At 45.5% G+C, this 17742-nt stretch overlaps 1 protein-coding gene across 1 annotated transcript in view; it reads left to right on the top strand.

Moving 5' to 3' along the window:
* The window catches only part of LOC126237547 (proline-rich protein 2-like), a 125265-nt gene that overhangs the window by 87939 nt on the left and 19584 nt on the right, over positions 1 to 17742 (top strand). The gene's annotated exons all lie outside the window — the stretch shown is intronic.

Genomic DNA, 17742 nt, shown 5'->3' on the forward strand with positions numbered 1-17742 from the left:
GCTAGGACAGTTCTGGATTCGCCGCTCAGTTGAAGACTCGCCACCGAATTGTGTACCTGCTAGTCAGTTGTGTGTTCATCGCAGCAGAGTTGTTGTTTGTCGTCAGCCGACGCTGACCAAGCCGCTCCGACTCGAACTAGACAGATTTCTGTAGACCATGTTCACCACTGTGTTCTGTATCGTCGTTAATAAAGATAAGTACCGACTTTCATTTAATCCGAGTGTTTGGGGTTTCATCATTCTGTTCACTGTTCCAGCGGACCGGTCGGCCCGCTATTAAAAGTGTGGCGGTGACTTCGTAAGCCGTTTCTACAGCGAATTGTTTGTCGCTACGAAGGCCGTCACAAAACTTTCAATCACACAGTGTACATTGACTGACCCAAGACGTGAAGCACTGAGAATGGTAGGAAGGTACAAACTGACAGTTCACGGATTGACAGGGTATGCGATGTTATTCCAGTGATTACAATATCGAATGAAATCGGCAAAGAACTCAGCAATATGATCCTACCTACCATCATGCGGTTGCTGTCCCTCTGGCCTGCATGCACGCGCTGGTTCAGTTGGGAAAGGTGTCATAAAGCCGTTGTATCTCTGCTGCTGAGGCAAGCTCGCCCACACCTGTTGTAACTAGTTCTTGAGATCCTGTATACTGGCACAGGGACAGAGATTACGTCCGAGGTGATGCCACAGATGTAACAGTGACAGATCTGGGACTCTTTCTGGCCAGATGAGTACCTGAACATCACGTGGACAAATCAAGGCGACACCAGCAAGGCTCTACTGAAAAAACCACCACGATGGACATGATGACGCAAGATGTCCCTGACGTGGCGTCAGAGTTCCCTCAATCGCTACCGGCCGTGGCTCTCCACAACTTGACACCAGGAGTAACACCGCTGTGACTTTCAAACACATTTCAAGACTGAGACCTCTCCCCAGGTCACCGCCATACTAGCCGACCATGGTCACCTAGCCCGCTAAACACAATGCCAGACCATTCATGGGTAATCCACGCTTTCCGACCATAGCACCGTTACAAACTCAGCAATTTGCGCTGTGGTTTTAACGACAGTTTTTGCACGTCACGATCGTGTCACATAGAGTGCTGGTGCACTCCAAACATTGGTGCCGGAAGACAGAGTAAGTTACAGGGAGACCACTACATGTTTTTGGGTGGCAGGCGTAGTTTTGAAGGGGTTCCAGTGTGGCTGGTGCCCAATACGACAGTCATCCCTTTCACTGATCAGACGTGGTCGACAGAAACTTTGACTATTATACCTGCCCTGGCGTCCCCATGATGTCCAAAACGGAACCACTGTGACATCGAAATTCTTTTTCTTCTTTCATCATGGTCTAGGTCATAGACTTGTTGTGTCTTCTAAGTACCAGCCATACTTTTCTTGGTGTTCCTACTGATCGTGTACCTAAAGTTTTAAATTTTAAAGGTTGTTTGGTAGTCTCGAATCTGGCATTCTTTGTGTACCAAATATCCAAAGCTCTGCTCCTATGTCTCGTTTCGTAGTTTACTTAATCTTCTACCACCCTTAACTCCTCTTAGAAATTTCATTTCTGCCGCTTGGTTTCTACTTTCTGCCTTTTCAGTAGTTGTCCAGGTTTCGCTTCCAAAAGCAATGTGGGGTGGCTATTACTTTATAAAACTTTATTTTTGTGTCTTTTCTCGCTTTATTTCTCCATGTTCTCTTGATTGTTTCTTATACAATTCGATATTGCTAGAGTTTGTTTTCAGTATCGATTTCACTCTGGTAGCTCATAATATTTCCAAGGTAACTCAAGTGACTAACTTGTACAGTGCGTGTGTTTCTTATTACGCTCTCAGTTCTCGGCAGTTTTGTCCCTTTGGAAGTCACCGTTTTTTATTGCGGAATTCATATTTTTATATTGTATTCTTCAGAAATCTAGTTCAGTCTATAGATGGACCTCGTATTAAAAAATATTTTATGTTGTAATCTCAATCCCGGGTCACTTTGTTGTTTCCATGTTTCAATCGTATCATCAATGCATATACTGAAAAGTATGGGTGATAAGCTACACTCTTGTCAAACCCCTTCGTTTATTGCTATCTTCTGATACCGCATGGTGAGTCTTTATTCAAACTTTTGTACGTTTACATAGGATTTCTATCAACTTGATTAGCTACGGACGATATCCATGCCTGTTCCATAATATCTTCCCGTCTACATGGTCGAAGTGGGCTCTCTCTAATCCTATAAAGGCGATGTATGTTTCTCTATTGAACTCTCTTTGTTCTTCTAAGATTTATTTAAGTATGAAAACATTATCAGTGCAGGATCTTGCTTTTCTGAAACCATTTTGTTATTCAGATAATAAATTTCGGCGATAATTTGTACACCTTGATTTATTACTCGGCGTAAATCTTATAAGCTGCGTCCGCTAATGCTATTCCATGAAAATTGTTGCATTCATTTACTTATCCTTTTTTAAAGACATGTGAAGCTCTCCATAGTTTTGGGATTTGATGTCTTTGCCAACACATATTACGTAAATCAAGAAGTTTAAGTTTTAATAATAATCCCCAGTATTTAAGTAAGTGGCATTTATGCCGTTGGAGCCTGCTGCTTTCCGGTTTCATTACTTTTTTAAGGGTCGTGTTTATTTCTTGGATCGTTTTGAGATAGGCGTCATATGGTTCATCCGTTGTAAGGGGTCTTCCCCTACAGCTAGGTGTTTATTGCACCAGAGCTGTTCATAATGTGCAATCCATTTTTATTCTGATTCATATTTAACTTTGTCTTTTTTTCTGTTTAATTTCAACGCTTCATCCTGTAAGATACAGACTGCCTTCCATGGCTGTCATGTTCAACTCTGCTCACAAATTTACTCCAGGATTCTTTTTTCGGTTTCTTGACAGTGATTTTTACTTTATTTCTTTTATCTTTATATTCTTATTTCGCAGATTGTCTTTTCGTCTGTGATATATGTGACACGGTCGTTTTCTTTCCTAGACTGATTTTGCTATGTCTTCGCTCCATATTCTGAGTTCCTTCTTCTTTTCTGATTCTCTTTTCCTACTGACTCATTTGCGGTCTGTTCAATACACTGTTTTTAATATTTACTTATTCGATTTCCAAACTTGTGTCTGTCTGAATTGGACAAATATTTGCTGTAGATGTTTTATGCTCTCATCCTGTAATACGTATACCGCAAAACCTTCTCCCTTCTTGTCTCAACTCTGTTTTTTTTTTTCCATCCAGAGAGCATAGCTATTTTTGCCACTGGTATGTAGAGATCCTATGAAATGTCGCAACCTCTGAAAACACAAACACCCTGAACTTGCATTCATATATTAATGTTGGCCATCGCATAATCTGTTGCTGATGTGTGTCCTCGCCCTCTAAAGAAAAATAGTACTTCTCAGTCCATTACTTGAGGAAAAATATATAAGAGATAGTCCATTATCATTTGTTTGAATACTGAATAACTGGACCAGACGGCCAAAAGCATAACGCTATCTCACACGAGTACGCAGCTTCTCCATGTCCTTCACAGTGATCAGTCAACATCCGTCACTATTCACTCCCTTTTTTAAATACTACAAGGCGTGGTAACAATACTAAACACCAACACTGTACCCTGGCTGCCGTTTTATGAGTCACAGAGAATTGCATCTCCAGATATTTACAAACTTGCCGTTGGTGTGTAAGTGTGCGAAGTTACATTGATACCCGACCATGTCCTCTGGTTGCTTCACCTTTTACGTCAGGCAGTGTATCTTGCATTTTGTAATCTCGTATACACTACTGGGAAAAAATGCACTACCCTCAAGCACAACGACACTTTATTGACAGGTGATGTAGCAGGTCTTTCATCACTATAAGACTATATGAACAGAAATTCAGATCTAATGAAACACGAAAGTCACAGTAAAGTGCGTCCAGGAAGTCGTATAAATACACTCCTGGAAATGGAAAAAAGAACACATTGACACCGGTGTGTCAGACCCACCATACTTGCTCCGGACACTGCGAGAGGGCTGTACAAGCAATGATCACACGCACGGCACAGCGGACACACCAGGAACCGCGGTGTTGGCCGTCGAATGGCGCTAGCTGCGCAGCATTTGTGCACCGCCGCCGTCAGTGTCAGCCAGTTTGCCGTGGCATACGGAGCTCCGTCGCAGTCTTTAACACTGGTAGCATGCCGCGACAGCGTGGACGTGAACCGTACGTGCAGTTGACGGACCTTGAGCGAGGGCGTATAGTGGGCATGCGGGAGGCCGGGTGGACGTACCGCCGAATTGCTCAACACGTGGGGCGTGAGGTCTCCACAGTACATCGATGTTGTCGCCAGTGGTCGGCGGAAGGTGCACGTGCCCGTCGACCTGGGACCGGACCGCAGCGACGCACGGATGCACGCCAAGACCGTAGGATCCTACGCAGTGCTGTAGGGGACCGCACCGCCACTTCCCAGCAAATTAGGGACACTGTTGCTCCTGGGGTATCGGCGAGGACCATTCGCAACCGTCTCCATGAAGCTGGGCTACGGTCCCGCACACCTTTAGGCCGTCTTCCGCTCACGCCCCAACATCGTGCAGCCCGCCTCCAGTGGTGTCGCGACAGGCGTGAATGGAGGGACGAATGGAGAAGTGTCGTCTTCAGCGATGAGAGTCGCTTCTGCCTTGGTGCCAATGATGGTCGTATGCGTGTTTGGCGCCGTGCAGGTGAGCGCCACAATCAGGACTGCATACGACCGAGGCACACAGGGCCAACACCCGGCATCATGGTGTGGGGAGCGATCTCCTACACTGGCCGTACACCACTGGTGATCGTCGAGGTGACACTGAATAGTGCACGGTACATCCAAACCGTCATCGAACCCATCGTTCTACCATTCCTAGACCGGCAAGGGAACTTGCTGTTCCAACAGGACAATGCACGTCCACATGTATCCAGTGCCACCCAACGTGCTCTAGAAGGTGTACGTCAACTACCCTGGCCAGCAAGATCTCCGGATCTGTCGCCCATTGAGCATGTTTGGGACTGGATGAAGCGTCGTCTCACGCGGTCTGCACGTCCAGCACGAACGCTGGTCCAACTGAGGCGCCAGGTGGAAATGGCATGGCAAGCCGTTCCACAGGACTACATCCAGCATCTCTACGATCGTCTCCATGGGAGAATAGCAGCCTGCATTGCTGCGAAAGGTGGATATACACTGTACTAGTGCCGACATTGTGCATGCTCTGTTGCCTGTGTCTATGTGCCTGTGGTTCTGTCAGTGTGATCATGTGATGTATCTGACCCCAGGAATGTGTCAATAAAGTTTCCCCTTCCTGGGACAATGAATTCATGGTGTTCTTATTTCAATTTCCAGGAGTGTACATGGTGTATCAATCCTATTCTCACATGCATACTATCAGAAAGGAGCCGAATGACATCAGCCTATAAGTTCTCCCAAGAATTTTGCTCCTTTTGCTGCAAATCGATAATGAACCGAGCAGGCCAGGGCCGGCAGTTTATACCGCGAAGAGCACGTTACGTGACAGCAGCCGTATACGGATTTGTACTTTCCTACTGAAAAGGACACCACCTTACTAACGAAGATATGGCAGTAGCACGGAGACAACATCTTGTGCAATTCTGCGGGCGCTAGTTACTCTGTATTAACACAAAATAATGACCCAAGTTACAACTCATGGCGCAAACACAATGAAGTCTTGGATGGGACCTCCGTGTTGTGGGCGAAAGCGCTCTGGAATAGACAGCTCACCAGGCCAATGCCAGACACGTGAACGAACATCACTGGCATACAGATAGAAACCGTTCTCATCACTGACGACAGCAAAGCGCCATTCCACTCTCCAGTCGACTCTTCCACGACATCAGAGTAGCCGTGCTTGGTGGCGTGATGTGTCAGTGGCAGCCTGCCCAGAGGCACACGTGATCTTAGTCCTGCTAGAAACACAAGTTTCACAACTATCCCTGATGACAGCAGGTGCAACATGTGGCCTGATATCATTCCTGGATGATATTTGGTCGGTCGTTGCTGCTCGCCAAGTGCTTCGTCCTTAACGTGCATCTGTACTACGCATACATCCAGAACCCGGTGTGCGGATGTAAGAGTGTTCGACAGACCAGTGCTAAACACCGACACACAACCGACATATTGCAACGAGCATATACAGCTATCCGTCGATACATCCACACAGCTTCCTCCAGGCCGACATTTCAATCCCCTTCAAATGAGTGAAACCGTTCAACGGAAGTGCTCGTCGGTGGCACATGGCTGTATCCTAGAATGAGTGTTAGAAACGTTGTCCACCTCTAAACGAAGCACATTTAGTGCTTCATCATCTCCTTCGAAGGATTAAGCGTTGTAATCACCTGTTCCGGTCTCTATCACCTATTCATCCATCTGTTACGAGGTCTAACAAGTTCTCTCTTTCCAGTGGACCGGTAACTCATTATTTTTTTGGCATTCTATCAACACGATGTTCTCTTGAATATTTTCATTGACATAAAAGATTATTAAATCTGATAATAGTGCTTCATTCTTATTTCATCCATTTTATTACAGCCTCTCTCATATCTCACGAACTTCATCTCTGCTGCTCGTATAAGCAATTTTTCTGTTTTAGTTACTGTCCATGATTCGGAACCATAGAAGAGAAGGTATAGACATAATTTTATATAATTTCATTTGTGTTTCTTTTCTTATTTTTTCCCAAAGTTCTTCCAATTGTTCCGCATATAGCTTGATATTTATTAACCTTCTTCTCAATGTCTTTGTCATAGTTAAAACTAATATCACGTGCTGAGCAATTGAAGTGGGATACTCGCTCCAAAATTTTCTCATTTATTATTACCTCCGATTTTAATACTTTACTTTGAAAGCCATTATCTTCTACTTATAGATATAGCTAAGTCGTAAACAATTACGTTGTGGCTCAAATCTACATACTGAACTTCAAAAGTTGTCTTCTATTTCCTGTATAATTATCTCATCATCAGCATATATTGTATGGTACGCTAGAACCCGTTTTAATTCCTGAGTGTACTTCATATTTCCACATTGTCAGTACATAATTTAAATAAAGTGGACTATAGACTGCACCCTTGTCGAACATCTTGATTTATTACACTTTCAACAGAAATTTTCGAACCTGAACTTATAAACATTATTGTATGTACTGGGCGATCAGAAAGTCAATATAAATTTGAAAACTGAATAAAACACGGAATAATGTAGATAGAGAGGTAAAAATAGACACAGATGCTTGGAATTACATGGGGTTTTATTAGAACAAAAAGAAACAGAGTTCACAAAATGTCCGACAGATGGCGCTAGACAGCAAAACGTCAGTAACTGCGCATGACAATCGTGTTTAGAAGGAGCTATAATGAGAGAGAGAATCCTTGCTCCTAGTCTCCAGTAATTGGGACAGTTGCCCCTCTCCAACATAAACACTCCCATCACAGCACAAGACATTAAACTTATCCTCGAGTCCAAACGCAACACGGCCCCTGGTCACGACTGTGTCACCTACCGCCACCTCTGAGAAAGCCCCTATTCCTTCCTGACTGTCCTCGCCCATCTCTATAACGTCATCCTCTCTACTGGCTTCTACCCTGACCTGTGGAAGACCTCCCGCATCCTCTTATTCCTCAAGCAACACAAACCCCCTTCTGCCGCCTCTTCCTATTGTCCCATCTGCCTCACCTCCGTCTTCAGTAAGGTCTTCGAATCCATCCTCTCCCACCGTATCCATCAGCACCTTACCAACACCACCTCCTCCCCCTTACCCAGTGTGGCTTCCGACCCTCCTTCTCTGCTGAAGACCAACTCCTTAACCTCGTTCACCTTCTGTCCCTCCAGCTCAACTCCCATTGCTCCGCCATTTTTGTTTCCCTTGACCTCCAAATGCCTATGACCGTGTATGGCATCCCGGTCTCCTCTTTAAACTCCAAACCTACTCCCTGCCTATCAATTTTGTCCATCTGGTCGCCTCCTTCCTCTTGCACCGTCCTTCCTACATCACCCTACACAACACCAACTCCCGTATCTTTTATCCCACTGCTTGCGTCCCTCAGGGCTCTGTCCTCTCCCCTCTCCTTTATCTCTTCTATACGGCTGATATGCTCAAGCCACCCCCACCTGTCTGCCTTCTCCAGTATGCTGTATGCTGATGACACCGCCTTCCTGGCTCTCAATCCTACCCTTCAACGTTCCCAATGTACCCTCCAAACCCACCTTAACCAGTTCGCCACTTGGTGTAACTAGTGGTTCCTCCGTCTCAACACCACCAAAATCCAGGCAATCATCATAGGCCGCACTACCCGCTCGTCTCCATGATTTCTACCTCAACCTTTATGGTCATCCCATCCAGCTCACCCCCACCCTGAGATACCTTGGCCTCACCCTCGACCGACACCTCACCTGAACCCCTCACCTCCACACCATCCAGGAGAAAGCCCATTCCCACCTCCACCTTCTGAAACTCCTGTCTGGTCAGACACGGGGTTGCATCCTTCTACCATCCTCCACACCTACAAATTCCTCATCCGTTCTATCCTCTGCTATGCCAGCATTGCCTGGATCTCCGCACCCACCCGCTATTACAAGGCCCTCCACACGCTCCTATATGAACTCATCCACTTCCCCCACCTCCTCCTGTTCCTCCAGTATCTCCACATCCTTTACATTGTCTGCAGGCTTTATCCCCCCCACCCTCTGGTTTCCTCCTTCCTCTCCACCCCCCGCCCATTGCCACGCCTCTATTGCTGTACCCCTCCCTCTCTCCACCTCCACACCCTCCATCTCCTCCATCAGGGCAATTTCCAGCGCCATCCCCTCCCGGATGATGAACTTCGCTGTGACATCTACCCTTCCTTCCAACTATAACCTGGCCTTGTCCCCCCCTCCCCAGGGCCCCCTTTTACCTCTCCCAGAGCGGATTTTCCTCCTCTCCCCCCCCCCCCTCTGAGACCCTGCACCCCATTCTGGCCTCTTTCCTTCCCACGTCCCTCCCTACCTGGCCCTCTTCAGTGCGCACCCCGCTCATCTCCCCCATCTCTTCCCCTCCCTCATCTCCTTGCCCCTGGCAGATTCTCCGTTTTGATCGTCGTCGGTGTGCCACATCAGTGTTGTGTTTAGTGCTGTTTCTCCTGTGCGTCAAGAGGTGTGATTTTAATTGTATACTGCCTTGAGGTTCGCCGTCAGTGTTTGTTATGTGCTATACCATCTGTCGATACCTTTCATGCTCCAGTCATACTGTGCCTTGTGTTATTTTAATTGTCCCAGTGTGTGGTTTTTGTGTGCGCTACTTTTTTATGGTTTTTATCTCCATTTTGTAGTCTCCCCTTTATTGGTCTATTGCCTTCCATGATGCTCCCCCTTTTTTTATATCTATGTTCACCATATTTTCTCCTTTGTATATTTTTTAATTGTCTTCTATTGTTCGTTCTATGTCTTTCAGTTGAAGAACAGCGCATATGCTGCTGCCAGCCCGCCCCGACGGGGAATCAAAATACTATAAAGGAAAAAGAGAGAGAGAGGGAGAGAACCAGATGCGCCAGCAGTCGCAGCATGTTGACATTGCCTGAAAATTCGCTTTTAGAGAAGCTGGATTATCAGAATGGGGAATGTGCTAGTTCAGCGTTACGATCCTATCACCATAGGAAGGGGATTCGAACGGGCAAAGGTCCGTTGACAAATGCAGCTATGGCGAGAATGATTTGGAAGTTCGAAGCCACGGGTTGTTTAGACGATAGACCCCGTAGTGGCCGACCGAGCACAAGGCGTAATGCTGCTGAGACAGTTCAGGAAGAAATGGACTGTAGCAGGTTCGTCTACGCACTGGGAAGTCGGCGCTCGTGCAGTCGCACGTCGCTCCAGCATTCCATACACTACTGTTTCGTTGGCACTTAGGCATACCCTCCGATGCTATCTGTACAAAATCCATCGGCATCATGAACTGTTACCTGGCGATTTAGTGAAGCGGAGGTCGTTTGCGGTGTGGGCGTTTCAAAAGATGGCGGAAGATGACGATTGGTTGAGTAACGTGTTGTGGACCGACGAAGCTCATTTCTCGCTCCGAGGGTCTGTCAACGCCACAACTGCAGAATTTGGGCTACCGAAAATCCTAGAACTGTCGTGGAAACGCCATTGCACGACGAGAAAGTCACGGTATGGGTTGGATTTACCACATCTACCGTTATCGGGCCTTTTTTCTTCGAGGAAATTCGTGATTCTGATTTTGTAACTGCTACCGTGACGGGTGAGAGGTACGCCGATATGTTACAGAATCGCATCATCCCCAACCTGGCTGACAAACACCTGCTGGAACGTACGATGTTTATGCAGGATGGCGCTCCACCCCATATTGCTAGACGCGTGAAAGATCTCTTGCGCCCGTCGTTTGGTGATGATCGTGTGCTCAGCCGACACTTTCGTCATGCTTGGCCTCCCAGGTCCCTAGACTTCAGTCCGTCCGATTATTGGCTTTGGGGTTACTTGAAGTCGCAAGTGTATCGTGATCGACCTACATCTCTAGGGATGCTGAAAGACAACATCCGACGCCAATGCCTCACCATAACTCCGAATGTGCTTTACAGTGCTGTTCACAACATTATTCCTCGACTGCAGCTATTGTTGAGGAATGATGGTGGACATATTGAGCATTTCCTGTAAAGACCATCATCTTTGCTTTGTCTTACTTTGTTATGCTAATTATTGTTATTCTGATCAGATGAAGCGCCATCTGTCGGACATTTTTTGAACTTTTGTATTTTTTTGGTTCTAATAAAACCCCATGTCATTCCAAGCATGTGTGTCAATTTGTACCTCTCTATCAACATTATTCAGTGATTTATTCAGTTTTCAAATTTACACTGACTTTTTGATCACCTGGTACATACAGACTCAATACAGTGTTAATAATATGTTTACGGAAATTTTTTATTTCCAATAATTTCCTCAGAAAGGATCTTTTTATCTTGCCAGAGACTTTCTCAAAATCAATAAATACTAAACGTGTTTCTAAGCCGAATTCTCGACGTTTCTCAATAATCTGTCGTATCATATATTACCGTTACATGAACGTCCTTGATTGTGTATCTGAGATTATTGTATCAGTTTAAGAATTTTCCCATAGATTTTACATTCTGCGTTTAGTAAACTTATTCCTCTACAATTTCCTGTGTCTTTGGTTCAGATGGTTCAAATTGCTCTGAGCACTATGCGACTTAACTTCTGAGGTCATCAGTCGCCTAGAACTTCGAACTAGTTAAACCTAACTAACCTAAGGACATCACACACATCCATGCCCGAGGCAGGATTCGAACCTGCGACCGTAGCGGTCGCTCGGCTCCAGACTGTAGCGCCTAGAACCGCACGGCCACTCCGGCCGGCTCCTGTGTCTTTCCTATTGCCTATTTTGTGTGTAGAATTTAGCTGTGTTCGAGTCTTCAGGTACAGAATAATTCTTCCGACATGGAGGATGCAACGCCGTAAAATGATTCCTCCGCATTTCATTAATTCAGCATTAATGCCATCTAGGTCCGTAGTTTTCCTGTTTTTGTAATATTTAAGGATACTTTTAATTCCTTTATGTCTATTTGATCTACGTAACTATTGTCAATTTTTATAGAATAACTTTCTTCACTATCTTCATCATATCACAAATTTTTGTAATAGTATAGACATTGATCTTCTGTTACTATATTAATGTACGTAGCATCTTTCACCTCCGTATTCATATGGTTCTTAACTTTATATACTATACTATGTCTTCCGTGAATGTCATGTTCAGTAGCCGGCCGGAGTGGCCGTGCGGTTCTAGGTGCTACAGTCTGGAGCCGTGCGACCGCTACGGTCCGCAGGTTCGAATCCTGCCTCGGGCATAGATGTGTGTGATGTCCTTAGGTTTAATTAGTTCTAAGTTCTAGGCGACTGATGACCTCCGAAGTTAAGTCGCATAGTGCTCAGAGCCATTTGAACCAAGCCATGTTCAGTATTAGGAATGAAACTTTCCCAGAATTCAATATGGTATATTTTTATTAAATAGTTTGCTTTACGTCTTTTCTGATTATATATTTCCAGGGCTTAATTTGTTCATATATGTAAAAATGTGTCATAAGGATTTGTTTTTTTGTGTCTCTATTCCATATTTTGAGATCCCTTTTCCGGTTTGATACATTACTTTTGCTTAGTACCTCATTGGCTACTGTTAACATTGTTATTGACTGTCTTTGTCATTCTTCTTCAGTATTGTCTTCGGTTCCAACCATCTGCAATTCCTGTGTGAGTCTTTGTCGCCGTAAGTTCCCTATGCGATGTACCATCTGACTTTCTGAAAAACGTCATCCACACAATTCCGAAGACTGCAAGAGCTGACAAGTGCGTGAATTATCGCACAGTCAGCTTAACAGCTTATGCAACTAACTTGCTAACAGAAAGAATCGAAAAGGAAATTGAGGATGCGCTAGATGACGATCAGGTTCGCGTTAGGAAAGGAAAAGGCACCAGAGAGGCAATTCTAACTTTGCGATTGATAATGGAAGCAGGACCTAAGAAAAATCAAGACACATTCAAAGGATTTGTAGATGTGGAAAAAGCGCTCGACGGTGTCAAGCGCTGCAAGGTATTCGAAATACTAAGAAAAATATGGCTAAGCTATAGGGAAAGGCGGGTAATATGCAATATATAAAAGAACTAAGAGGGTAAAATAATAGTGGAAGACGAAGAATGAAGTTTTCTTATTAGATAGGGTGTAATACTGGGATGTTGTCTTTCGCCGCTACTGTTCATTGTATACGTCGAAGAATCAATGAAGGCAATAAGAGAAAGGTTCAAAGTGGAACCTTATCAATCGTAAGATTCGATGGTGACATCCGTGCCCTATTTGGAATGGAAGAAGAATTACAGGATCTGGTGAATGGAATGAACAGTCTAATGAGTACAGAATATGGGCTGAGACTAAATCGAAGAAGAAAGTAATGAGAAGTATCGGAAATTAGACCAACGATAAACTTAACATCAGGACTGGCGATCAAGAAGTAGATGAAGTTGAGAAATTCTGAAACTTCCTGGCAGATTAAAACTGTGTGCGAACCGAGACTCCGGCTGGAGTGGCCGAGCGGTTCTAGGCGCTACAGTCTGGAGCTGCGCGACCGCTACGGTCGTCGGTTCGAATCTTGCCTCAGGCATGGATGTGTGTGTTGTCCTTAGGTTAGTTAGGTTTAAATAGTTCTAAGTTCTAGGGGACTGATGACCTCACTAGTTAAGTCCCATAATACTCAGAGCCATTTGAACCATTTTGAACCGAGATTCCAACTGCCAGGAAATTTCGTATCAGCGCACACTCCAATGCAGAGTGGAAATTTCATTTTTGAGATATTCTGCTTCCTAGGCAGCAAAAAACCCATAACGGACGGAGCGAGGAGGACATGAAAAGCAGATTAATGTTGGCATGAAGGGCGCTCCTGGCCAAGAGAAGTGTACAAGTATCAAACATAGGCTGTAATTTGAGGAAGAATTTTCTGAGATTGCAAGTCTGTAGGACAGCATTGTAAGGCAGTGAAACATGGAGTGTGGCAAATGCGGAAAAGAAAAGAATAGGAGCTTTATGATGTGGTGATAGGGAAGAATGTTGAAAATTGTGTACACTGATAAGGTAAGGAACGAGGAGGCCTTCCAGAGAATCGGTGAGGAAAGGAATGTATGAAAAGCACTGGCATGAAGAAAGGACAGGACGGCAGGCCATCTACATCTGCATCCATACTCCGCAAGCCACCTGACGGTGTGTGCCGGAGATGGTCTGTTAAGACATCACGAAGTAACTTCCATAGTGACAGAGGGAGCTGAAGAGCGTAAGAACTGTAGAGGAAGACAGAGATTGGAGCACATCCAGAAGATAATTGAGGACGTAGGTTGCAAGCGCTACTCTGAGATGAGAAGGTTGGCCCAGGAGAGGAATGCGTGGCGGCCCAGCTCAAACGAGTCAGAAAACTGATGACTCAAAAAACAGAAAAAATGGTTCTAACCACACACAGGTGGCTCAGGAACTCTGCGACATACAAACGGCCCTTCATCAGTCACATACAGACAGTCACTAACGACAAGACGGAGCCGTTCCACTCAAAAATCGAGTCAGGACACCAGAGAGGCATTGTTTGGCGGTTTCCTGCTGACTATTGTAGCCTAGCTAGAGGCACATGTGATTTTAGTCCTGCTGCAAGTAGACGGTTCCCAATGATCCCAGGTGACACAGCAGTGTAATGTGTGCCCCAGTTTAGTTCCTCGTTGGTGTTCGCTCAACCACTTCTGGAATCAAAATGGGTGAATCTTGACGTGCGCCTATACCATGCGGACGTCCAGAGCCTGGTCTACGGGTGCGGTAAAGTTCCAGAGACCACTGCTGAAAGCAGCGACACATCACCGATGCACCATGCCGATCATCTGTAGCATTCTGTCGATGTGTCCATCCATTTTCCCGCAGGCCCAAAATGAGGCTCTGTTCAAATCGCTGAATCTGTTCAATAGCAGTATGTACTCGCTGGTGGGGCACGGTTGTAGCTTGACATAAATGTTTCTGAGCCGTGGTGGAACTGGTGCCAGGGCTGTCTTTGGTTAGGCACTATCGGTTCCCTCTGGCAGAAGTTGGTCTTCGGAGCCTGCGCCGGCTCAGGATATAGCGGGCAGTACGGAGTGGAGAGGGACAACAACGTTGGGCACGGCAGTCCGAAGTGAGCGTATTAGTGAGACGTTGGAGAGACGACAGCGAGCACGGTGTGCCTGAGGTGGAAGCGTGCTGGGCCCATAACCCACGCTCTGCTATCATTGGCACGTTATTTCTATTTTTTTAATTGCAATTTCCTTAACCTTTAATACAGGGTGAGGCAGTGAAACGGCACGATTTTGTAAAACCACCAAAGATTTATTTACAAGTAAAATCATAATAGTTGAACATGGATCTCAAGCACAAGAGTGGAAATTAAAGATTTAACTTAAAAACAATCATTTTTTTAATATGGTGTCAGTGAGGTGTCGTCCTTGGTTTTGCACACATTGTCTAAGCCTGAGATGAAATTGTCCCATGACGTTTCGTAGCATCTGTAGTGGAATGTTGTTAATTTCCTGTCGAATTCGCTCCTTCAGGTCTTCTTTTGTTCTTGGTGGATTTTCCTGGAAGACTTTGCACTTGAGGTAGCCCCAAAGAAAAAAGTCTGGTGCCGTCAGATCTGGTGAACGGGCAGGCCAGGGGAAATCGCCATTCCTGCTGATTAGACGTCCTGGAAATGCAACTCTGAGCAATTCCATTGAGACATTAGCAGTATGGCTTGTTGCACCATCATGCTGGAAGAGTGTTTCAGCATCTGGATCATGTCGATCAATTCCAGGCAGACCAAAAATGGTCAACATGTCAGCATAACGTCCAGAGTTTACCGTCACTGTGTTGCCATCTTCATCTTCAAAAAAATAGGGCCCCACGATTCCACGAGATGACATTGCGCACCAGACTGTTACTTTTTCAGAATGGAGAGGTTTTTCATGAAGTTCATGCAGGTTATCTGAGGACCAATATCTGAAGTTTTGCTTATTTACGTACCCACTAAGATGAAAGTGGGCTTCATCACTCATCCATAAGTTATGCACTCTTTCTTCATTTCGTTCAATAACGTTAAGCATTGACTAGCAAAAGCGTATACGGTTATTGTAGTCATTAGGTTTAAGGGCTTGCACTACCTGAATTTTGTATGGATGATAGTGAAGGTCACTCTTCAAAATCCGTCTTACTGATCGATTGCTGAGACCAAGTTCTGCGCTGTGCCGTCTCGCGGATTTTCGCGGACTTCGTCCCAACGCTTCGCGCACACGATTAATGTTCCCGGGTGTCCGGATTGTTTTTGTGCTGCCGCCTCTTTTCTTTGTTGTGCTAGCAGTAGCTTCAAAGGTTTTAACCCAAAGGAGAATGGCTTTCCTTGATGGCACGGGAGCCCGTGGCGGCAGGTTGAATTCACGACGAAAGGCGCGTTGAGCACCAACCACACTATCCGCGTTTTTGTAATATGCCTTTACGGCATATGCACGTTGCGCTCTCGACCAACGCTCCATGGCTACTGAAACTTCCACCACTCTAGACGCCCAAGGTCACTTCCCCCACTCTCGCAACCCCCCTCCGCGCCCGACAACCACTATCGAAATCGTGCCGTTTCACTGCCTCACCCTGTATAAAGGGAGTGGTAAGACTTGACCGATACAGTGACCATTTCATTTCAACATATTTATTTGCATCATAGATAAATCATTAAGAGAATTACAATCATAAATCAGATGATAATTTCTTTAAGAAACGCCATTCAGGCAAACTTTACAAACTGCTTGTTATATAAAACCACAAATGAATTAAGCTCTTTAACAACATTTAAAAACCCGCCACTCGGGCCAAGTAAATCATTTAAAATAAACTTCACATCAAATAATGAGGAAATCAATTGTTATTTTCACACAGATTGAAAACCGGCCTTCCCGGGCGAGATATTACCAAACAACTTTACAAGGTTATAGACAATTTGATCAATAATAACCCAGTTATTTCCCCATCAAAATTGACATACGCCACTAAGGCTGAATTGCACCGCAATTTCAGAAAACGGCTTGAATTAAGACACATTCTTCTATAAATTCCTCAAAATTTTTAAGACAAATATTTAAAACATTTAACCCGGGCAATCTTGCAGAGCCACCACAAGTTTGCAGCTTGTACAGAAACTGAGGCCCGAGATTGTGAGGCCGCGACTTGGCCACGAACGGTGGAGGCGACTGAGTGCTTATCTTCGAATTAAGGTGTGGACTCCGTTTGTACTTCCACCCCGTTCAGGACACCGAAATCGGAACCAAACAGCACACGCGAGCTCAGGCCAAGTCCACCGCCCGTACGCCCGCTAGTAATTTAAAAGGGGAGGCTATGCACTTCGGTGGCCCAGTGCTTCCGATCTCTGAAACATAAATCAGAAGCGACAACAGGGAACCAAACAACCCATACAGAAAACTACTTCGATGAAACTGACATAAACTGATTTCATTCCTTTCAGCAGAACCACGTACACGAATGATGCAAACGCACCTGGCTCGTTAAAACCCAAGCATCACATGAAGCACCTCACGTGGGGCTGTACGGTACCACAAGGCAATCTTTAGACACGGAATATACACTCCTGGAAATTGAAATAAGAACACCGTGAATTCATTGTCCCAGGAAGGGGAAACTTTATTGACACATTCCTGGGGTCAGATACATCACATGATCACACTGACAGAACCACAGGCACATAGACACAGGCAACAGAGCATGCACAATGTCGGCACTAGTACAGTGTATATCCACCTTTCGCAGCAATGCAGGCTGCTATTCTCCCATGGAGACGATCGTAGAGATGCTGGATGTAGTCCTGTGGAACGGCTTGCCATGCCATTTCCACCTGGCGCCTCAGTTGGACCAGCGTTCGTGCTGGACGTGCAGACCGCGTGAGACGACGCTTCATCCAGTCCCAAACATGCTCAATGCGGGACAGATCCGGAGATCTTGCTGGCCAGGGTAGTTGACTTACACCTTCTAGAGCACGTTGGGTGGCACGGGATACATGCGGACGTGCATTGTCCTGTTGGAACAGCAAGTTCCCTTGCCGGTCTAGGAATGGTAGAACGATGGGTTCGATGACGGTTTGGATGTACCGTCCACTATTCAGTGTCCCCTCGACGATC

This window comes from Schistocerca nitens, chromosome 2 (assembly GCF_023898315.1).
Source record: "Schistocerca nitens isolate TAMUIC-IGC-003100 chromosome 2, iqSchNite1.1, whole genome shotgun sequence".
Classification (NCBI taxonomy): domain Eukaryota; kingdom Metazoa; phylum Arthropoda; class Insecta; order Orthoptera; family Acrididae; genus Schistocerca; species Schistocerca nitens.